Source organism: Chlorocebus sabaeus, chromosome 2 (genome assembly GCF_047675955.1).
Source record: "Chlorocebus sabaeus isolate Y175 chromosome 2, mChlSab1.0.hap1, whole genome shotgun sequence".
In the NCBI taxonomy this organism is placed as follows: Eukaryota; Metazoa; Chordata; class Mammalia; order Primates; family Cercopithecidae; genus Chlorocebus; species Chlorocebus sabaeus.
Window position 1 is genome coordinate 38,777,129 of NC_132905.1, and position 23,115 is coordinate 38,800,243.

At 48.1% G+C, this 23,115-nt stretch overlaps 1 protein-coding gene across 7 annotated transcripts in view; it reads left to right on the forward strand.

Moving 5' to 3' along the window:
• The first annotated feature begins 12,599 nt into the window (after nucleotides 1-12,599).
• Nucleotides 12,600-23,115, forward strand: part of DNMT3B (DNA methyltransferase 3 beta) — a 49,180-nt gene continuing 38,664 nt past the window's right edge. For 6 of the 7 annotated variants that reach the window (XM_008020657.3, XM_073007866.1, XM_008020686.3 and 3 more), the window contains exon 1: nucleotides 12,600-12,911. The gene's annotated coding sequence lies outside the window, so the exon portion shown is untranslated. The remainder of the gene's footprint in view (nucleotides 12,912-23,115) is intronic. The other variant, XM_073007874.1, reaches the window with a different exon arrangement.

Consider the following 23,115-nt stretch of genomic DNA (forward strand, 5'->3'; position numbering starts at 1 on the left):
GCGGGCACCTGTAATCCTAGCTACTCAGGAGGCTGAGGCAGGAGAATTGCTTGAACCCAGGAGGCAGGGGTTCCTGTGAGCTGAGATTGGGCCACTGCACTCCAGCCTGGGTGACAGAGTGAGACTCCGTCTCAGTAAAAAAAAAAAAAAAAGAGGAAGAGAAGAAATGATAAATACTTCAGCTGATGGATACCCTAAATTTCCTGACTTGATTATTACACATTCTATGAAAGTAACAAAATATCCCATGTACCCCATAACTATGTACAAATATTATGTATCAATATTTTTTTAATATAACAAGGACAGATGACTTTTCAAGGTAAGCAGAAACAAAACCATTAACCGTGAACCATCTCTCTGAAAACACCCAGAAATTAGCATTTCTGCCTGAACAGGCACCTGGTGAAGTTCCCTGATGAGGCTCCGGGTCCGGGCCCTGCCCACCTTCCAACCCATATCCCCTACATCCCAAGGAGGAGACATCCAAGTCCTCTAAAAGTAGCCTCCAGATCTCAAATCTCATTTTTGCCTTCAATGATAAAATGCTACCTAAACATCACCCAAAAATGCTGCATAATATTCTACAGAGCAAGAATAAAATGCCCATAACTAATTCTTGTGGTTGCCTATTTAGATTTTTCTGACTTTTCTTTCTGATTAAGAACTTTGTAACTAACAAAGGCAATAGATAAAAAAGTCTTTCCAATGTTCTCCTTCACAATCCACTCTTAGAGGAAGGAAGGAGCAGTGATTACCTTTAATGCGATAACTTTGTAGCAGGAAATGCAGGCCGGAGCCTAGGCCTCTCTTCTAGAGAACCACCTGCCCCCATTTCAGCCTTAATGAGGGACCCTGCTCCCTTCATTCACTTTAAAATGTCCCTGTGGAGGGCGACGAAGTCCTCACTCCCTTTCCCCTCCCCCGCCCCTGCAAGTGAAAGAAGTTCATTAAGAAGTAGTTTCTCAGGTGGGGAGGATTCCTGCTGGGAGTTTCACCAAGGGGCCAGGTTTTCCCTAGGAGGAAGGTCTAACCCTTCGCACTCTGAAATGCCAAAGGGCATTTTTTTTAAATTAAACTTTTAATTTTGAGATAATCGTAGATTCACATACAGTTTTAAGAAATAATACAGAGACATTCCTTGTAGCCTTTACCCGGTTTCCCTCGATGCACAGATCCCACAGTGTCATCACCAGGATATTGTCATTGATACAGTCAAGATGCAGAACATTTCCATGGCAGCAAGGATCGCCCATGTTGCCCAAGGACATTTTAACAGAAGGGACAAGCTCTAGATCCTCTTTCTACCGAAAACTAGAAGAAAATACTAGGAACATTTTGAGGTTAAAAAAAAAAGAGAGAGAAAAATTGGACCGGGCACAGTGGTACACACCTGTAATCTCAGCACTTTGGGAGGCTGAGGTTGGCAGATCTTCTGAGGTCAGGAGTTAAAGACCAGCCTGGCCAACACAGTGAAACCCCATCTGTACTAAAAGTACAAACATTATCCTGTCGTGGTGGCGGGCACCTGTAATCCCACCTACTCGGGAGGCTAAGGAAGGAGAATCTCTTGAACCCGGGAGGCAGAGGTGGCAGTGAGCTGAGATCACGCCATTGCACTCCAGCCTGGGCAACAAGAGTGAAATTACGTCTCAAAAAAAAAACAAACAACAAAAAAAAAAAACACATAACAAAAATGTAAAAATACAGTTGACCTAGACTCTTGACATCCATGTCATGAAAGTCATTGACAAAGGAAGGTTGGAGAATTGCCCTAGATTAAAATAAACTAAAAAAGACAAGATAACAATGCAATGTGTAATTCTGGATGGAGGTAAACAATTGCTACAAAAGACATCATTGGCACAAAATAAACCTACTTAACACTACTGAACTCTGCACTTAGAAATAGTTAAGATGGGAGGTAGGCATGGTGGCTCTTGCCTGCAGTCCCAGCTATCTGATAGGCTGAAGCAGGAGGATCCCTCCAGTCTAGGAGTTCTAGGCCTGGGCAACATAGTGAGACCTTGTCCTCAAAGAAATAAGAAGAAATAGTTAAAATGGTAAATTTTATTAAAGCCACAGTTAAAAAAAAATACATTATTGTGACAATTGAAGTCTGAACACCCACTGTAGATTAGATAATAATATTGTATCAATGTTCAGTTTCCTGAACTTGATAAATGTAATTTGGTTATGAGAAAATGTCTTTGTTCTTAAATACATGTTCAAAGTACTCAAGGTAAAAGTGGATAAAATGGTTCAGGGAAAAAAATGAGCCAACGCATGTGGTAATGTAGAGATTACTGATTAATTTCTAAATTGGCTCTGAGCACGCTGGAAACCAGAGGGAGATGAGTTAATTTCACTTCTAGTTTTTCATCTTTACACAGGTAAATTAATGTAGATCAATTTATCTTGTTGGACTTACAGGACAGTTACAGTTCTCCAATTTCTATCTAGGACATGGTGATGAACTTGTTTACCAGTTCAAACATCTTCCTTCCAATGGCAGGATTTCTGGGGTAGAGTTTAAGCCTTTTTAAGACCCTCTGGCCTAAGCTCCAATGGACATTTAAGCTGCCCCTCTAGAAATTTGCTTTTTAAAGAGCTCTTTGGCAGTTCCTACTTTGAGGGTGTGGGTGATAATGTCTCTACCTTTTGGGAATCTCACCCCTCATTTCAAATTCATGGTAGGAATCACTTTGCCTGAGAAAATGAGGCCTGGATCTCTATTGTCCCGCTTTGTTTTTCTCTGCAGAACCATTATAAAGTGAATGCCTGGCCTGCCCTGCTTTAGGCCAGCAATGCATATCACTGCTGGGTGCTGTGAACACAATCTGGGGTGTAATCTTGGGGGAATGACCTCTAGAACTTTCTTTTCTGGACTATTTTCATCAACTGAAAGATGAAAGAGTCTCTTCTTTCATTCCAGTAGTAGGTATTTTTTGAGCATCTACTATGTGCCAGGCCCTGTGTTTGGTGTCAGGGACACAGCAGTGAATAAGATAGATGACTGGTCTGCATTTATGTTGCTCAGAATCTAATGAGGGAGGCTTACCTTATATGAAGAGTCACTGAAAGACATTGCAAAGGAGAAAAATGCTAGGAAGGAGAGTAGGGGGCTGTCAACAGGTGTAATGCAGATAAACCCGTCTGGTGGAGGGAAGGTAAGCCGACTGAGTAGTTAGCCTCTGTCCCGCCTTAGGAAAGGAGCGATAGAGGGGGAAGCCCTGGGGTCTTGGGCATGTCACCCCTACCTTCTCCCTCTACTCTGCAGGTCAGCATAACTCAGTAATCATTTCCTGGCCTGCAGCCAGGGTTATCAGCATGCTGTGTATATGGACTTCGTGAAGCTTGGAGGCTGAGGGCCCTGACCAGAGGAGATAAGAACAGGTTTGGACAAGAAGAACCCATCCCCTCTATGTTTATCTCAAAACGATAGAGCAGGCTGAGTCTGGACCCAGAGCAAATCCAGGAAGTAGAATCCAGGAAGCAGAGAGATGAGTCAAGAATGACACTAAGGTTTTGGGCTTCATTCCATGCTATACTATCTGCCCCATTTGACAGTGAATGAAGCAGATGCCCAGAGAAGGGAAGACACCTAGCTGAGGTCACACAGCAGGTTAATAGGAGAATGAGAACAGAACCTAGGCCGCTGATCTTTTCCCCTTAACCATCTTATCCTCCTCATAAGTCAAGCCTGAGCTTCCAAAAATAAAGGAACCCAGGTCCAGGAAAACTTGCTGTTTTGTCTGAGGGTGAGGGGTGAGATAATGATGAGTCAGAGTTTCAGGGAAACATTTACTTATTACCTAATGTGGGGGTAGATGTGGTCCCTGCTCTCAGGAAGCTCAAAGTGTGAATGAATTAAAGTCAATGTGACCAAGCGCGGTGGCTCATGCCTATATTCCCAGCACTTTGGGAGGCTGAGGCAGGCAGATCACCTGAGGTCAGGAGTTCAAGACCAGCCTGGTCAACATGGTAAAACCCCGTCTCTACTAAAAATACAAAAATTAGCGAGGTGTGGTGGTGGGCGCCTGTAATCCCAGCTACTCAGGAGGCTGAGGCAGGAGAATCGCTTGAATCCAGGAGGTGGAGGTTGCAGTGAGCCGAGATCGCGCCACTGCACTCCAGCCTAGGCTATACAGTGAGACTTCGTCTCAAAAAAAAAAAAAAAAAAAACAAAAAACAAAAAACAAAAATAAATAAATAAATAAATAAAATACAACAACAACAAAATAAAGTCAATGTTACTTCATTTCATGAACAACATCAAATTTGGAGTAGGCTATGGGGTATTCTCGAAGGGGCAAAAACAGGTGATGTTCAACAGAGTGAGGCATGGCATCTCTTTCAAGGGCCAGGATGGAAAAAGAAATCAGTGGATTCAGTTCTGGACCCCACATCAAAAGCCACAAAGACAAATCACAGACTTTGATTTGCAGTGAATCCTCTTCTCACGAGGGCCACTGTGCGGCATCCAATAATAATAGCTATTACTATGATAACTAACAAGCATTCATTCATTTGATGTCTTGTCTGGAGAAACGGGGATAAAACAGTATCCATAGACATAGAGACTGTTGCAGAATGAAGGAGGGATTTCCTGTTTTCCTCTTCTTCTTCTTCTTTTTTTTTTTTTTTTCTGATGAGGTCTCACTATGTTGCTCAGGCTGTTCTTGAACTCCTGGGCTCAAATTATATTCCCGCTCGGCTTCCCAGAGTTCTAAGATTACAGGCCGGAGGCACCATGCCTGGCATCTAGTCTTCTATTAACTACCACTGTGCCAGGCATGGTGGCTCTGACCTGATCATTTTACTCTGACCTAATCATGTCACTGAAAACCCTGCAAAGGCTCCAATTGCTGAAGGTGTGGATGCTCTGATTCCTGTCTTCTTCACCAGAGTCTGCCTTCCTCTCCAGCTGTGTGCTCTAGTCACATGGGCCTCTCCTCCGTTCCTTGTCCAAGCCATGCTCCTTGTGCCTCAGGACCAGAGCAAGTGCTGTTCCCAAATCCCAGAACACGTTTCCCTCACCCCTTAGCCTGCTGCTTACTTAACCACTGCATCCCGTCATATCTCTGCATGAGCATTACTTCTTTTCTTTTTCTTTTCTTTCTTTTTTTTTTTTGAGACTGTCTCACTCTGTTACCCAGGCTGGAGTGCAGTGGCAGGATCTCGGCTCACTGCAAACTCTGCCTCCCAGGTTCAAGTGATTCTCCTGCCTCAGCCTCCCAAGTAGCTGGGATTACAGGAGCGTGCCACCACATCCTGCTAATTTTTTTTTTTTTTTTTTGAGATGGCATTTTGCTGTCGCCCAGGCTGGAGTGCAGTGGCACAATCTTGGTTCACTGCAACCTCTGCTTCCCAAGTTCAAGCAATTCTCCCACTTCAGCCTCCCAAGTAACTAGGATTACAGGCGCCCACTGTTATGCCCAGCTAATTTTTGTATTTTTGTAGAGACAGGGTTTCACCATGTTGGCTAGGCTTGTCTTGAACTCCTGACCTCAAGTGATCTGCCACCCCAGCCTCTCAAAACATGACTTACTTCTTTAGCAGTTTTCTCAGGCCCCATGACCTAATTAATTTTCATTTTATAATACCCTGTTCCATCATAGCATTTAATACCATTGTAGGCCGGGCGTGGTGGCTCACGCCTGTAATCCCAGCACTTTGGGAGGCCGAGGCGGGAGGATCACAAGGTCAGGAGTTTGGCCCAGCCTGATCAACGTGGAGAAACCCCATTTCTACTAAAAATAGAAAATTAGCCAGGAGTGGTGACATGTCTGCAATCCCAGCTACTCGGGAGGCTGAGGCAGGAGAATCACTTGAACCCGGGAGGCAGAGGTTACGGAGAGCCAAGACCAAGTCACTGCACTCCAGCCTAGGGGACAGAATGAGACTCTGTCTCAGAAAAAAAAGTACAACTGTAATCTTACAACTATTTGTGAGATAAATTTAATGAATGTCTGTTTCCCCTACTCAGTTGTAAGCTCTGGGAGGGCAGGAAAAGGACTTTGTGTTTTTCTTCTCAGCTTTATTCCTTACCACAGTGCCTGGCACAGAGCTCAGTGAATTCAATAATTCAATAAATGTGCACACCCTGGCCGGGCGCAGTGGCTCATGCCTATAATCCCAACACTCTGGGAGGCCAAGGCGGGTGGATCACCTGAGGTCGGGAGTTTGAGACCAGCCAGACCAACATAGAGAAATGCTGTCTCTGCTAAAAATTCAAAATTAGCCAGGCTTGGTGGCGCATGCCTGTAATCCCAGCTACTTGGGAGACTGAGGCAGGAGAATCACTTGAACCTGGGAGGTGGAGGTTGAGGTGAGCTGAGATCATGCCATTGCACTCCAGTCTGGGCAACAAAAGTGTAACTCCGTCTCAAAAAAAATTAAAGAAATATGCACACCCCTCCTCCACCAATGACAGAAACAGGGAAGGAAATTCCGTGCTGGTTCTGCAGGGGATAGAGAGAGATGGATGACCTCCCTCCATCCCAATCCCCTTTGGGCCTTGTTTTTCCCGTGTGTGAAATGGAGATTAGACTCCTTCTTACTTCATAAGGGTGCTGTGAGAGTCAAAGTGTAATACACATAAAATGTTTAGCTCAAGTGCCTGAGCACATGGTAGGCTCTCAGTAGCTATTATAAAATTGCTTATTTAATAATAACTAATGAATGGCTGGGTGCGGTGACTCACGCCTCTAATCCCAGCGCTTTGGGAGGCCAAGGCGTGTGGATCCAGCCGGGGCCAGCATGGGGAAATCTCATCTCTACTGAAAAATACAAAAATTAGCCGGGAATGGTGGCAGGTGCCTGTAGTCCTAGTTACTTGGGAGGCTGAGGCAGGAGAATCGCTTGAACCTGGGAGGCGGAGTTGCAGTGAGCTGAGATTGCGCCACTGCAGGCCAGCCTGGGTGACAGAGCAACACTGTCTCAATAATAATACTACTAATAAATAATGAATATGACCTGGCCAGGCTCTGTGTACTTGCCTAGCCAGGTACATTTAAGGAAAATATTTCAATGACCCATTTTGGGGTTTAAAAAAAGGAGAAAAGGAGTCTGGCTGTTCCTGTTGAAAATGAAAGGTGAGGAACCCACTTTGCAAATGAACGTGGCCTCTAATGGCACTACCATTAGGACTGAATACCTTACAATGGGGTTCTTTCACATACATGGGCTGTGCGAATCCCCACAGTCATTCTGGGAAGTAGACATGGCTATTATTATTATTATTATTCCAATTAGACAAGGGAGATGCTTGAGGCTCGAACTCCTTAGCATAGCACACACAGAGTGGGGGTCACAGGGAGATGGGGGTTGAGTGGAGGATCCAGTCCCAGCTCTGCCAGCTGTAGCCCTCAGGCAAACCACTTCACTTTTCTGAACCTCATTTTCCTTGACCGTAAGGAGGGGCAGTAGATACTAGACACTAGAGGTGGACTGGGCTTGCCTGAGAGGCTGGGAGACCAAGGGACAGACAGGACTATTTGGCAGACACTGAGGATGGAAGGAGAACATTTATCCCTGCACCTGCCAAGAGCTGAGGCAGCCAGGAAAGCAGTGCAGCATATACTCATTAATAATAATAATATAGGCCGGGTGCGGTGGCCCACGCTTATAATCCTAACACTTTGGGAGGCCGAAGCGGGCAGATCACCTGAAATCGGGAGTCTGAGACTAGCCTGGCCAACATGGAGAAATCCCGCCTCTACTAAAAAAAATAATAATAATAATGTAAAATTAGCCAGTCATGGTGGTGCATGCCGGTAATCCCAGCTGCTCAAGAGGCTGAGGCAGGAGAATCGCTTGAACCCGGGAGGTGGAGGTTGCAGCGAGCTGAGATTGCACCATTGCACTCCAGCCTGGGCAACAAGAGCAAAACTCCATCTCAAAAAAAAAAAAATTATTATTATTATATATATATTATTTAACAAGCATTTTAATGGTATTTCCCATGTGGTAGGCACTCTTCAAAATGCCTTACATGTATTAACTCATAATTCTCAGGACAATCCTAGGAAGTAGGTAAAATTATCTCCATTTAAAGATGTGCAGAGGTAGTCTGAGGCGGGAGGATCATTTAGGGTCAGGAGTTCGAGACCAGCCTGGCCAACATGGTGAAACCCCGTCTCCACTAAAAAGACGAAAATTAGTCCGGTGTGGTGGCTGGCGCCTGTAACTCTAGCTATGTGGGAGGCTGAGGAGGAAGAATCGCTTGAACCTGGGAGGCAGAGGTTGCAGTGAGCCAAGATCATGCCACTGCACTCCAGCCTGGGCAACAGAGTGAGACTTCTTCTCAAAAAAATAAATAAAATAAAATAAAATAAAAATAAAGATGAAAAAATTGTGGCATAAAGAGGTAATAATGCATGCTCACAAAAATTTCTACCATACAGTGTCTATTATGCAGCAGGCACTGTGCTAAGCACTTTATATTTGTTATTAAAAACCTGTAGCTGCTGTAAGAACTGAAAGGTGATAGTATAATTTAACAGAAATGTAAGTTAACTATAACATGGGTGTCAGCCCATCAGTGTGTTGATTTATTAGCGTAAGAGTGTCTAGGATGTAGATATGTATACGTGGCTTTTCTTTACAATGTTATTTTATTTTAGAGATGGGGTCACACTGTGTTGTCCAGGCTGGTCTCAAACTTTCGGGCTCAAGTGATACTCCCACCTTGGCCTCTCAAAGTGCTAGGATTCCAGGCAGGAGTCACTGTGCCTGACCCTTAATTTTTTGAAGAATAAATTTTTATTTAATATAATCTCTAATTTATAGAAGAGCTGTAAGACTAGTTCAAGGAACCCCTGAATGTCTTTTAAACCACTTTCTCTATTTGGTTCATATTTTGTCCTCTTTGCTTTAACAATCTCCCTGACCCATACATATATATATTATTTTTCTGAATTATTTAAGGGTCAGTTGGTGACATTGTGCCTTTTTTGTTTTTGTTTTTCTTCGAGACAGGGCCTTGCTCTGTTGCCCAGGCTGGAGTGCAGTGGCAGGATCATGGCTCACTTGTAGCCTTGATCTTCCAGGCCCAAGGGATCCTCCCACCTTAGTCTCCCGAGTAGCTGGGACTACAGGCACAGGCTACCATGCCTGGCTAATTTTTTTGATCTTTAGTAAAGATGGGCAACACTTTGTTGCCCAGGCTGCTTTTGAACTTAACTCAAAGGGTCCTCCTGCCTTGGCCTCTCAAAGTTCTGGAATTAGAGGCATGAGCCCCCATGCCCAGCTGCCTCTTCTAAATAATTTAGTGTTCATTTCCTAAGAGCAAGGACACTCTCTTATCTATGTGTTGTTGCTTTAGGTGATGAAACAAATGGTCTGTAATCACAGAATTTGTATCCCCTTGATGAATATTCCTCACCTTCATGATTATAATGATTATGATCTGCTAAAATACAATTTTCAGTAAACACTGCAAGGTGACCACACAGTAGGTGCTCAGTCAAGGTTTGATCACACAGCTGACTCACTCTGTGTAATCCCTTCCTTCTCTGGGCCTCAGTCTCATCTGAAATGGGGCCCCCAGTTCTCCTTGCCTCACATCCTCATGGGTGGCAGCGAGGCTTAGATGAAATGGTGAATTTGATCAATGCACTTTAAAAACAGTAAAGAAAGGCTGGATGGCAGTGGCCTGTAATCCCATCACTTTGGGAGATGAAGGCAGGTGGATCATGAGGTCAGGAGTTCCAGACTAGCCTGGCCAACATGATGAAAACCTGTCTCTAGTTAAAAACAAAAAACAAAAAACATGAAAATTAGCCGGGCGTGGTGGCGCATGCCTGTAATCCCAGCTACTCAGGAGGCTGAGGCAGGAGAATTGCTTGAACCTGGGAGGCGGAAGTTGCAGTGAGCTGAGATCACAGCACTGCAGTCCAGCCTGGGTGGCAGAACAAGACTCTGTATCAAAAAAATAAAAATAAAAAAATCGTAAAGAAGTTCTGTGCCCTGGGGAGATATCAGGCCATTTTTCTACCCATTCTCCCAACATTCGTGCTTCTTCCCAAATGACGGGACTGAGACCACCTGCTCATCCAACCTTCTACTTTTTCTTCCTGGGTTTAGGTGGTCCAAGAAAATCCAGCCCTTTGGCATCTGAACCAGGCCTCCCCGGGGTTCCTGGTGGTGGCACAGGCATCCTCTGCCAGAATTCAGGACACAGAGAGCTGTGGGTTCCTAGCTTAGGGTTCAGACACAGAGGCCCAGGAACCCTCCCCATAGACCTTTTTTTAATTTTTAATTTTTATTTTTTTGAAATGGAGTCTTGCTCTGTTGCCCAGGCTGGAGTGCAGTGGAGTGATCTCGGCTCACTGCAACCTCCGCATCCCAGGTTCAAGCTCTTCTCCTGCCTCAGCCTCCCGAGTAGCTGAGATTACAGCCGCCCGCCACTAGGCCCTGCTAATTTTTTGTATTTTTAGTAGAGATGGGGTTTCACCATGTTGGCCAGGCTGGTCTCGAACTCCTGACCTTGTGATTTGCCTGCCTCAGCCTCCTGAAGTGCTGGGATTACAGGCGTAAGCCACCACGCCCAACTTCAGACCTGTTTATGTATGATGTTTTCTTTCCCATAATGATATGCCCCAGGCTGGGCGTGGTGGCTCACACCTGTAATCCCAGCACTTCGGGAGGCTGAGGCAGGCGAATCACAAGGTCAGGAGTTCAAGACCAGCTTGGCCAACATGGTGAAACCCCGTCTCTACTAAAAATACAAAAAATTAGCCAGGCATAGTGGCAGACACCTGTAATCCAAGCTACTTGGGAGGCTGAGGCAGGAGATTGAACCCGGGAGGCAGAGGTTGCAGTGAGCGGAGATCGCGCCATTTCACCATTGCACTCCAGCTTGGGTGACAGATCGAGACTCTGTCTCAAAAAAAAAAAAAAAAAAAAGATATGCCCCCGATGGTGGAGGCAAGCTACAGGCCCTCTCCAGAGACCCCCTTCTTCCTGCACCAATGGACTGGACACCAATTTGTATGTTTGTGCCAGAAAGCCAAGGAGTCCTGTTGTTCATTCACAAGAGGCCCTGCTGGGCGCCAGGCAGGGTGCTGAACTGAGCCCATTTCTCTCTGGTATCTCCCTAGCGTCTCCCCAGGCTCTTAGGTAGAATCAGATCCAGTAAGTATAGACACTTTTGCAGCATCCAAAGAATTAACCCTTCACTCATTTACTCACCTGGTAAGAGATACAGGGAGAAAGCTGTGGAGTAAGGCAGCCAGAGCCCAGAAGGCAGGAAACCCATGCCCATTCATTCAACAAACTTGTATTGAGCTCCTTTCTGATGCATCCCTCATCCACTATAAGCCCTTGGAGACGCACACAGATGTGGTTTCTGCTCCCATGGGGTGTGTGTGTGTGTGTGTGTGTGTGTGTGTGTGTGTGTAGGGGGATGTAAACAGGAAAACATATATGCAAAACAATTTCAGATCGCGGTAAGTGCTAGGAACAGAATGAAATAGGAGTGATGGACAGGGGAGACTTCATGTGGAGTAATCGGTAAAAGCCTCTCCAGAAAGTGACCTTTTGGGAGAAAACTGAAGGGTGAGAATCTGGTCCTGCAAAGATCTGGGCAAGGAATGTCCAGGTGTAGGGAACAGTGAGGTCAAAGTCACCATCACAAGGAAACGCTTGGTGTATTGAGGAGCAGCAGAGAAGTGAAGTTGGAGTGAAGACAGAGAGGGGTTAAGGTAGTAGATTCCTTGAAGAGTAGGCAGGGGAGGCTCCTATGGGGGCTTGTAGGTGATATAGATCATTTATTTGTTCATTCATTCATTCAACACATATTTATTGAGCATCTACTGAGATCCTGTCCTTAGTTTACTGCGTGAAGACAGACCACAAGCAGGTAAACAAGCAAATATGTAAGTCCCAGGTCAGATAAATTTTAGGAAGCGCTCTTTTCCAGTGGTTCAACGGTCATCTCAGGGCAGAGGTGGGGAGACCTGCTGAAGGCTGCTTCTCCCTCAGTCCGTCCATGCCTGCAGGGTCTGGAACCCAGGTAGCCAGAGACCCGCTGGTCTTCTTTCCCCTCCCCTGTCCTCCCCTCCCTTCAAGATGGCTGACAAAGGCCGGGCTGGGTGGAAGGAAGGGAGGAAGGGCGAGGCAGAGGGTCCAAAGCAGGATGACAGGCAGGGGCACCGAGGCGCCCCGGTGGCACTGCGGCTGGAGGTGGGGGTTAAAGCGGAGACTCTGGTGCTGTGTGACTAAGTGGGGGCCCTGCCCTCTCTGAGCCCCCGCCTCCAGACCTGTGTGTGTCTCCGTTCGGGTTGAAGGGAGCCCGGGAAAAGAGGCTCCAGAAGGAGTCTGGTTTTGGACGTCTGACCCCACCCCTCCCGCTTAGGGTCCCCCAGGGTGATTTTACTGGCCCGGGGTTGGCGGGGGCAGGGGGCCAGGGGGCGGAGCCCGCAGAGAGGGGCGGAGGGGAGGCTCCGAGCGATTTCAAATTTCCCTCGTCCCCGCCCCCCGGTCCCCCCGCGCCCGGGCCGGGATCTGAGTGGCTGCGGCGGGGGCGCCCCCGGGCGGGGGCGGGGCGAGGGCCGGGCCGGGGCTACAAGGGGAGTCGGCACCGCCCCCTCCCCACCCACTCCCGCTGCCCCGTCCGGCCCGCGCCGCTTCCTCGCAGCAGCCGCTCCCGGCTCCGCGGCCGCAGCCCGCGTGGACGCTCCGAGCGCCCCCCGACGGACGGGACCGGCTACCTGGCGGTCGGGCGAGCGGGCGGCCGCGCCCGGCCGGCAGCGCTGGGGTTAAGTGGCCCAAGTAAACCTAGCTCGGCGATCGGCGCCGGAGATTCGCGAGCCCAGCACCCTGCACGGCCGCCCGCCGGCCTCCCGCCAGCCAGCCCCGACCCGCGGCTCCGCCGCCCAGCCGCGCCCGAGCCAGCCCTGCGGCAGGTGAGCGCCCCGGGGCCCCGGGAAGGCTCGTCAGCCGCCGGCTTCGAGGGCTGCTAGGGGAGGGGACGGCGGGGGGCTTCCTAACCTGCCGGGGGAGACCCTCTCCAGGACCTCCCGAGGAGGGGCTCCCGCCGGGCTGGGTTGGCGGGGTGAGGAAACGCCCACGGACCCTGCTTGGGGTGGAACGGGGTCCGCGGGTGGGACGCGGGGGACATACATCTGACGGGACCGGAGATACGAGAGGAAGGGACGCGTCTGCTGCCTCCAGGAGCCCGAAGAGGAGAGAAGCTTGCTTTCAGGGAGGGGGACACGCTGGCTTCCCGGGGTCCAGACTCGAAGGGGAGGAGGTGTCCGTCGAGAGCATGAACAGGGGCTTTGCTCATGAGCAGGGGGTGTACTCACTTGGCCCCGGCCTTGGGATAAGTTAAGGGGCGGAGGAGGTGAGGAGGGGTTTCTGCCATGCAGGTGGGCGTCCGCCCCTTGCAACTGGGATGTGGGGCTTCAGGCGAGGCGCTGTCCCTTCCCCCGACCCCAACTTTAGGAAAGAGCTCGTGAGTGTGGGCTTAGACTCGGGCGGGCTGGGGTGTGCGCGCGTGTAGGGGATGGAGGCAGAGGGCGACCTCCCGGGGTGCTCCCGAGCTGAGCCACCAAGCGCGGGGCGCAGCGGGGCGCCCTCTCCCTGTGCACATCTGGCTCGGGAGGAGCCGGCCAGAGGGACGGCACCTCCCTGCCCCGGCCACGCCGCCTACCCTGGGGTCTTACATTCCATTCTTAGCCTATCTCCTGGGTGCGGCTGGCCCCACTTCCCAGACTCGCACACTGAGGCCACAAAACCTCTAGCACAAGCTCCTGGAAGATAAGCTTCCCGGCTCGTGGTTGCATGGGGAGGGGTTATTGAGTCCCACTTTATCGGGGAGCAAGTGGAAGCAGAGAAAGACCTAACAAGCTGTAAGACTGCGCTGCCCTTGGGCCCAGGCTCCCCGCTGGAGGATCTCACCTGTGGATGGAGTTCTGAGCCTAGTTCTTGCCCGCGCCTCCAGCCTTCCCTGCTCCCTTTTTCTCCCTGGTCTAGGAGAGAGGCTCGCTGGGCCCCCGTGTTTCCACCCTCCCCCGAAGCTGGGAAGTGTTTAAAGGGAATTAAGGACAGAGTATGAACTTTGAGCTGCCTCCTGAGTTCTGGATGCGGTGGGTTTTGGCGGATGGGTGGCAGTTTTTGGGAGTCAGCTACTATCTCCTCTACCAGGCCTGCTGGGGCTTCTTGTTAACCCACCTTGGAAACGCCAGGTGCGGACTTGATTTTTCCAGAGTTGAGATGATGGTACTTAGTTTATAGGGTTGGTATACAGTAAGCACTCAATACATGTTTGCCATTGTTGGAATCACTAGCTAGCACACAGGCTAAGCAAGCTTCCTTCCCTAGGGAAGCATAAGTCTTAGTTCTTCAGCATGTGTTTAAACCCTGTCTCACCAAGTTCATTGCTCTCCGTGCCTTCATTATTACATCTGAATTAGCAACAGTCCTACTGATAGGGTTGTGTAAGGATGAAACCAGTCTTATGCGTGAATTAACCTCTTCAGCCCTTGATCTTCCTCAGATGTTTATGTGTAATAGCCTCTACCACATTGGGCCTGGGTAAAGACACAGTGGGATAGTGCCTGTGTAGGGTCAGCACATGATGAGTGTTGGTGTCTGTACTTAATAACCAATAGCCTCTCGTTTTAGGGTGGCCATTCCTGAGATTTGGGGATGGAGGGAGGCACCCCTGCCAGCCTCTCGTTTTCCTGCCTTCACGAAGGTGGTCAATTTCTTTCTCAACTCTGAAAGCTTTTCCCAATCATTGTCCACGATTAAGGAGTTGGCAGGAAGAACCGCCTTTGTTCCCTTTTGAACGGAGTCTTGGTTTTGTTTTATGGGTTGGGGCCGTTTTTAAAGCCCTCCCGGCCAAGCATGGGGGCCTACTGCAAAGGTGTAATTGCAGAACTAAGTGAGATCCTTTACCTTTTGCCATTGGGGTGGAGAGTGCTGAGACAAAGGGACAAGGGCTGGGGCCAGTGGCATCCTGCTCTTAAAGTCGTAGACATAACCCCCACCCCTTGCAGAGGATGGGGGGAGGGGAAGACGGTATCTGGGAGCTGCAGGGGTCTAAGGGAGGAGCAAGGGAGGTGGGGTTGGGGAGGCTGCTTCCTTCCCTTCCTCCAGCCACGTGGGGCCTGTGATCCAGAGGCGCCTGTCCTCCCTCATTATTGCAGCCCCATGGACCTGCTTCCAGTGGGGGCTTGGGCGAGTTCTAAAGGGAAAACTTACCTTGGGATTCCTTTTCCTAGACCAAGTCATGCCAGCTGCCTCACCTCCAGACTCAGACGCCTTTTCCAGTTTCAGCTAAATGTGAAACTTTTCAGAAGTACAAGGTTGTGCTCTCTCCCCCAAGCACCAGTCCTTAGCTCAGGCACATACTACTAATTGAGTGGAGTTTTTTTCTTTTAAATCATGAATTTTCAGAATGATTTCCAGTTTCATGGTGGACCAGGACTGGTGAAGTGTGGAATTCATTTCATGTGCAGGCCACTCTCTTTGTAAACAGAGACTGAGCAGACATATCTCCCCTTTTGTTGGGGGGGCTCATATTCTCACTGGAACCCTTTTACAGGTGATAGAACTGAGGCTCTGGAAGATACAGGAAGATTACATCTTGGTGGTGAGCATTTTCTTTCTCTTTTTTTTTTTTTGAGCCAGTCTCACGTTGCCACCCAGGCTGGAGTGCAGTGTTATGATCTTGGCTCACTGCAACCTCCGCCTCCCAGGTTCAAGCCATTCTCCTGCCTCAATCTTCCGAGTAGCTGGGATTACAGGCGCACACCACCACGCCTGGCTAGTTTTTGTATTTTCAGTTGAAATGGGGTTTCATCATGTAGGCAAGGCTGGTCTCAAACTCCTGACCTCAAGTGATTCACCCTTCTCGGCTTCCCAAAATGTTGGGATTACAGGTGTGAGCTGTTACACCCAGCTGCTTTTTATTTATTTACTTATTTACATTTTTTAATTTTTTTTTTTTTTTTGATACGAGTCTTACTCTGTCGCCCAGACTGGAGTGCAGTGGCACGAACTCCACTCACTGCAAGCTCCACCCCCTGGTTGCACGCCATTCTCCTGCCTCAGCCTCCCGAGTCCTGGGACTACAGGTGCCTGCCACCATGCCTGGCTAATTTTTTTGTATTTTAAGTAGACACAGGTTGGGTTTTTTTTTTTTTTTTTTTTTTGGACACAGGGTTTCACTGTGTTCACCAGGATGGTCGCCACGTAGATTACAGGCGTGAGCCACTGGACCCAGCCATGCTTTTAAAATATATATATATATTTAGGCTGGGTGTGGTGCTTCACACCCATAATCCCAGCACACTGGGAGACTGAGGCTGGCGGATCACTTAAGGCCAGGAGTTCAAGACCAGCCTGGCCAACATGGCAAAACCGTGACTCTACAAAAAATACAAAAAGTAGCCAGGCGTGGTTGTGCATGCCTGTAATCCTTGCTACTCGGAGGCTGAGGCACAAGAATTGCTTGAACCTAGGAGGCAGAGGTTGCAGTGAGCCGAGATCCTGCCACTGTTCTCCAGCCTGGGTGACAGAACAAGACCCTGTCTCAAAAAAAAAAAAAAAAACCAAAAAAAAATTCCACACACACACACACATATATATAGATATGCTTACATTTTTTTTTAATAAGGACGTGGTCTCGCTATGTTGCCAAGGCTAGCCTTGAAAGCCTGTGTTCTAGGATCCTTCTGTCTCAGCCTTCCGAAGGCTTGGGATTACAGGTGTGAGCTACCATATATGGCCTCTAAGTCACTTTTCACTCAGATAATTTCATTCTTTCAAACAAAATAGTACAGGTATGACCTCTGCTCTAGTTTATTTTTTATTTACTTATTTATTTATATTTTGAGACAGACTCGCTCTGTTGCCCAGGCTGGAAGCACAGTGGCACGATTTCGGCTCACTGCAACCTCTGTCTCCTGGGTTCAAGCAATTCTTATGCCTCAACCTCCCGAGTAGCTGGGACTACAGGCATGTGCCACCATGCCTGGCCAATTTTTGTATGTTTTGTAAAGATGGGGTTTCACCTCATTGCCCAGGCTAGTCTCCTGGGCTCAAGCAATCTATCCTCCTCAGCCTCCCAAAGTGCTGGGATTATAGACATGAGCTAACACACCCAAATTCAATTTTTATTTTATTATTTTTATTTTTTGAGATGGAGTTTCACTCTTGTCGCCCAGGCTGGAGTGCAATGGCGTGATCTTGGCTCATTGCAACTTCCACCTCCCGGGTTCAAGTGATACTCCTGCATCAGCCTCCCAAGTAGCTGGGACTATAGGTGTGCGCCACTACGCCTGGCTAGTTTTTAATTTTTTTTAGTAGAGACGGGGTTTCTCCATGTTGGTCAGGCTGGTCTTGAACTCCTGACCTCAGGTGATCTGCCCACCTCAGCCTCCCTCCCGTAGAGCTGGGATTATAGGCGTGAGCCACCGTGCCTGGCCCAAATTCAATTTTTAATGGTGTCTTTGTCTTGTTTTATGGCTATCTGCCTGAGAATATTGCAGGGTTTAGTGTTCCCTTGTGTTCCCTCCAATATTAAGGGATACTCTGTTTTCCAGTACCTTGCCCTGGAGGTCTGGCTACAGGGCCAGGGGACTGGCGAGGTCCTAGTCTGGCATCTGTTCCTCCACTTGTCCCAGTCTGTAACCTCTTGTGTTTTTTTTTTTTTTTTAATTATTTCTTTTGAGACAATTCTCGCATTGTCACCCAGGCTGGAGTGCAGTGGTGCGATCATAGCTCACTGCAGCCTTGAACCCCTGGGCTTATTCCAGGATCCTCCCACTTCAGTCTCCTGAGTAGCTGGGACCTTAGCCACGTGCCTCCATGCCCATCTAATTTTTTTTTTTTTTTTTAAGAGAGAGAGTCTGTTGCCCAGGCTGGAGTACAGTGTCACGATCTCAGCTCACTGCAAGCTCCACCTCCTGGGTTCACGCCATTCTCCTGCCTCAGCCTCCTGAGTAGCTGGGACTACTGGCCCCCGCCACCATGCCCAGCTAACTTTTTGTGTTTTTAGTAGAGATAGGGTTTCACTGTAGCGAGGATGGTCTCAATCTCCTGACCTCGTTATCCACCCGCCTCGGCCTCCCAAAGTGCTGGGATTACAGGCGTGAGCCATGGCACCCAGCCCATGCCCATCTAATTTAAAAAATTTTTTGTAGAAACATTAAAGTCTCACTGTGTTGCCCCAGCTGGTCTCAAACCCCTGGGCTCAAGCAGTCCTGCCTTGGTCTCCCAAAGTGTTGGGACTACAGGTGTGAGCCTCTGCGCCCAGCTGTATTGTGTTCTTGTCCAGAGCCTCAGCCTGTGTGGCTGAAGAAGAGTGGTTGTCTCCGGAGCAGCAGGCTGAGGGGAGGGGACTTGGGAGTCAAGGGTCTAACTCTCCTGCAGAAGTACTGATGCGTTTGTAGGGTGTTCCCTGCAGCCAGTACAGTGGTGGGCCCTGGCAGCATGGCAACATGGCTCACTGTGTTGCTTAGGCTGGAGTGCAGTGGTGCGATCACAGCTCACTGCAGCCTTGAACTCCTGGGTCGAGCCATCCTCCCACCTCAGTCACCTCCTGAGTAGCTATAGGTGAGAGCCACCAGGCTTGGCTAATTTTAATTTTTTTTTTTTTTTGGAGATGGAGTTTCGCTCTTGTTGTCCAGGCTAGAGTGCAATGGCGGGATCTCAGCTCACCGCAACCCCCGCCTGCCAGGTTCAAGTGATTCTCCTGCCTCAGCCTCCTGAGTAGCTGGGATTACAGGCATGCACCACCATTCCTGGCTAATTTTGTTTTTTTTAGTAGAGATGGTGTTTCTCCATGTTGGTTAGGCTGGTCTCGAATTCCCCACCTCAGGTGATCCACCCACCTCGGCCTCTCAAAGTGCTGGGATTACAGGTGTGAGCCACTGTGCCCGGCTAATTTTAAAGTGATTTTTTATGGAGAGTCTCTTGCTGTGTTGCCCAGGCTGGTCTCAGATTCCTAGGCTCAAGTGTAATCCCCAAGTGCTGGGATTATAGGTGTGAGCCACCGTGCCTGGTCCCTTGTCTGCCTTTGATTCCTAATTACTATCAGGCTTCCTGAAGCCTAGTAGAACTCATATCTGAATGGATACAGGAGGCTCTGGAGATGGGAATGAGGAGGCACTAACTAGGGTCCCACTGAGCCAGCTACAGGCACCCCCTCTTTTGTGAAAAGATGGTTGTGATGAAGACTTAAGTGTTCATTATATTCCAGGCAAGCCATTTTCTCTGACTCTGGGAGTTGTTCGGCACCATGGGTAAGGAAGCCCTAACCTGATGATGGCACTTGAGGAAGAGCCTCAAGCTTAGGCACTGGCTTTCCCAAGTCTTTGGGTGAATTTGCAAACCTCATCTGTGTCCTTATGTTGCCCTAGGATGTTACATGCTGAGCTGTAAGCAGGATGCTGAATTAGGGGAACTGCTCAGTACTAAATATGACTGTTACTATGACCACACAACTAGCAAGGAGTAGAACTGCGTTAAAACACTGTTGCAGATTTATTTTCCAAAACCTCTGCCGGCACCTGACTGAGTCCACAGAACTGGCAGGACACACAAAATGTGCTGGGTTAAGACGCTCTGGTGCTTTCTGTGGGTGCAGCTGACTGTTTTGCAGGCCTGCTTCTTGACTGTTGAGGCGGGCAGATCTGAGCCCCCACGAGGTAATTGTGGACAGTTTTTGAAAAGTAGTTTTTATGTTAGATCATGGGCTTCTTTTAAAGCCATTTGTATATATGCAGTTCCCTTATCTGTAGGCCTTAATTTTGATATTTCTTTTTTCCTTTTTGAGATTTGTTTTCTGTCCTTGAAGTACTGCTTTTTCCAGAATGTCATATAAATGGAATCATACATTATTATTATTATTTTTGAGACAGCATCTCACTGTCGCCCAGGCTGGAGTACAGTGGCATGATCTGGCACACTGCAACTTCCGCCTCCTGGATTCAAGCGGGAGCCATACATTATATAGCCCTTTGAGTCTGGGTTGTTTTACTTAGTGTGAGATATTTGAGACTTATTTGTGTTGTGACATGTACTAGCAGTTATTTCTTACTTTTAAAAAATTTTTTTGAGACAGGGTCTCTGGAGTTCAGTACTGCAGTCACAGCTCACTGTAACCTCAACTCCAATGCTCCAGTGGTCCTCCCACCGCAGCCCTCACTTCCTAGTAGCTTCAACTACAGGCACTTGTGCACCACTATACCTAGTTAATTAAAAAAAAATTTTTTTTTTGAGACAGTCTTGCTTTGTCACTCAGGCTAGAGTGCAATGGTGTGATCTCAGCTCACTGCAACCTCGAACTCCTGGGTTCAAACGATTCTTCTGCATCAGCCTCCTGCATAGCTGGAATTACAGGTGCCCGCTACCTCATCAGGCTAGTTTTTTGTGATTTTTTTTTTTTTTTTCTTCTGAGACAGTTTTTCGCTCTTGCTGCCCAGGCTGAAGTGCAATGGCGTGATCTCAGCTTACTGCAACCTCCGCCTCCCAGGTTCAAGTGATTCTTCTGCCTCAGTCTCCCAAGTAGCTGGGATTACAGGCATGTGCCACCATGCCCGGCTAATTTTTTTTTTTTTTTAAGTAGAAACAGGGTTTCTCCATGTCGATCAGGCTGGTCTTCAACTCCCGACCTCAGGTGATTTGCCCACCTCGGTCTCCCAAAGTGATGGGATTATAGGCATAAGCCACCACGCCCAGCCTGGTTTTTGTATTTTTTATTTTAATAGAGATGGGGTTTTACCACGTTGGCCAGGCTGGTCTCGAACCCCTGACCTCAAACGATCTGCCCACCTCGGCCTCACAAAGTGCTGGAATTACAGGCTTGAGACACCGTCTTGGCCTTAATTTTTTTTTTTTTTTTTGAGACAGAGTTTCGCTCTTTGTTGCCCAGGCTGGAGTGCAATGGTGCAGTCTTGGCTCACTGCAACCTCCGCCTCCTGGGTTCAAGTGATGTTCCTACCTCAGCCTCCCAAGTAGCTGGGATTACAGGCATGTGCCACCACGCCCGGCTAATTTTGTATTTTTAGTGGAGACGGGGGTTTCTCCATGTTGGTCAGGCTGGTCTCGGACTTCAGGTGATCCGCCCACCTAGGCCTCCCAAAGTGCTGGGATTACAGGCATGAACCACTGCCCAGCCTAATTTTTTTTTTTTTTTTTTGTAGTGTTGGGGTCTCACTTTGTTGCCTAGGCTGATCTTGAACTCCTGGGCTCAAGCAATCCTCCTGCCTAGGCCTCCGACATTGCTGGGATTACAGGCGTAAGCCACTGTCCCTGGCATCTTTTTTTTTTTATATGAATATAACATGCCTAGCTTTTCTTTGTGTTGTGATTTTTATCTTTTCAATACATAATGTACAAGGACTTATTTTCTGGTTATGATAGAAATAATTTATTTGAAAGTCTGTCCATGTTGAAACAACTAAAAATGCTGTGTCTTTATCTGTGGGTAGAAGAACTAAGCTCCCTTAAAGAAATCTAGAGAGCAGAAGAGAACAGGAAATGAGAGACCACAAACTAAAGGGAGAAAATGAACTTTTCAATAAGGCTTGCAGGCTTGCTCTAGCAGTCGTAGTGATTAAAAATAGTAGCAATGAGGCCGGGCGCGGTGGCTCACGCCTGTAATCCCAGCACTTTGGGAGGCCGAGGCGGGCGGATCACAAGGTCAGGAGATCGAGACCATCCTGGCTAACACGGTGAAACCCCGTCTCTACTAAAAATAGAAAAAATTAGCCGGGCGCAGTGGCGGGCGCCTGTAGTCCCAGCTACTCGGGAGGCTGAGGCAGGAGAATGGCGTGAACCCGGGAGGCGGAGCTTGCAGTGAGCCGAGATTGCGCCACTGCACTCCAGCCTGGGCGACAGAGAGAGACTCCGTCTCAAAAAAAAAAAAAAAAAAAATAGTAGCAATGGCCTAGAGCAGTGGCTCACACTTGTAATCCCCGCACTTTGGGAGGCTGAGACGGGTGGATTGCCTGAGGTCGGGAGTTCAAGACCAGCCTGGCCAGCGTGGTGAAACCCCATCTCTACTAAAAATATAAAAATTAGCCGGGCGTGGTGGCATGCGCCTGTAATCCCAGGAAGCTGAGGCAGGAGAATCGCTTGAACCCAGGAGGTGGAGGTTGCAGTGACCCGAGGTCATGCCATTGCACTCTAGCCTGGGCAACAGAACAAGACTCCATCTCAAAAAAAAAAAAAAAAAAAAAAAAAAAAAAAAGAATGGCAAAGGATAAATACCAAACAGAAAACTGAGCCTCCAAACATACTACATATATATTGGAAGTTCAAATAAGAGGTAGAGTTGGGATGTATTCATAGGTGTCTGGCTCTATTTGTGGGCAAAAATAATTAGGTCCCTACCTCATACCATATACAAATAATCAAATAATTATGTTGATGAAACCTGAATGGACTAATTCAAATAAGTGTTTCTTAGGCGAGTTACGTGTTTTCTGATTATAAAAGTTACATAGGCTTGCCAGGCGTGGTGGCTCATGCCTGTAATCCCAGCACTTTGGGAGGCTGAGGCAGGTGGATCACCTGAGGTCGGGAATTCAAGACCAGCCTGACTAACATGGAAAAACCCCGTCTCTACTAAAAATGCAAAATTAACCAGGTGTGGTGGCTCATTCCTGTAATCCCAGCTACTATGGAGGCTGAGGCAGGAGAATCGCTTGAACCTGGGAGGTGGAGGTTGCAGTGAGTCGAGATCGCACCATTGCACTCCAGCCTGGGAAACAAGAGCGAAACTGTCTCAAAAAAGAAAAAGGTTACATGGGCTTAAGGTAGTTACCCTAAACCTTCCTTCTGAGTATGAATTTTTAGAGTTAGAGAAGAAACGCTGGAGGTAAATGGCTTAAACATTAATAATTGATATTGTATTATGCAGGTTTTTTGTTTTCACTTTACATAACTTTGTCTAACAATAAGTACTGCACTCTTTGCCCCCTATTGTGGAAGTAGGTAATTTAGTTAACCAGTCCTCTTGACTGTGATTTTATTGCAGTGTTTGCTGTGACAAACAGGACTGCAGTGACCCCCTTGCACAGAGGCCTTCGCGAGAGCTTTGAACTGGGTGGTTTCTGAGCAGTAGAATCCTGTGTAGCAGGATATAGATGT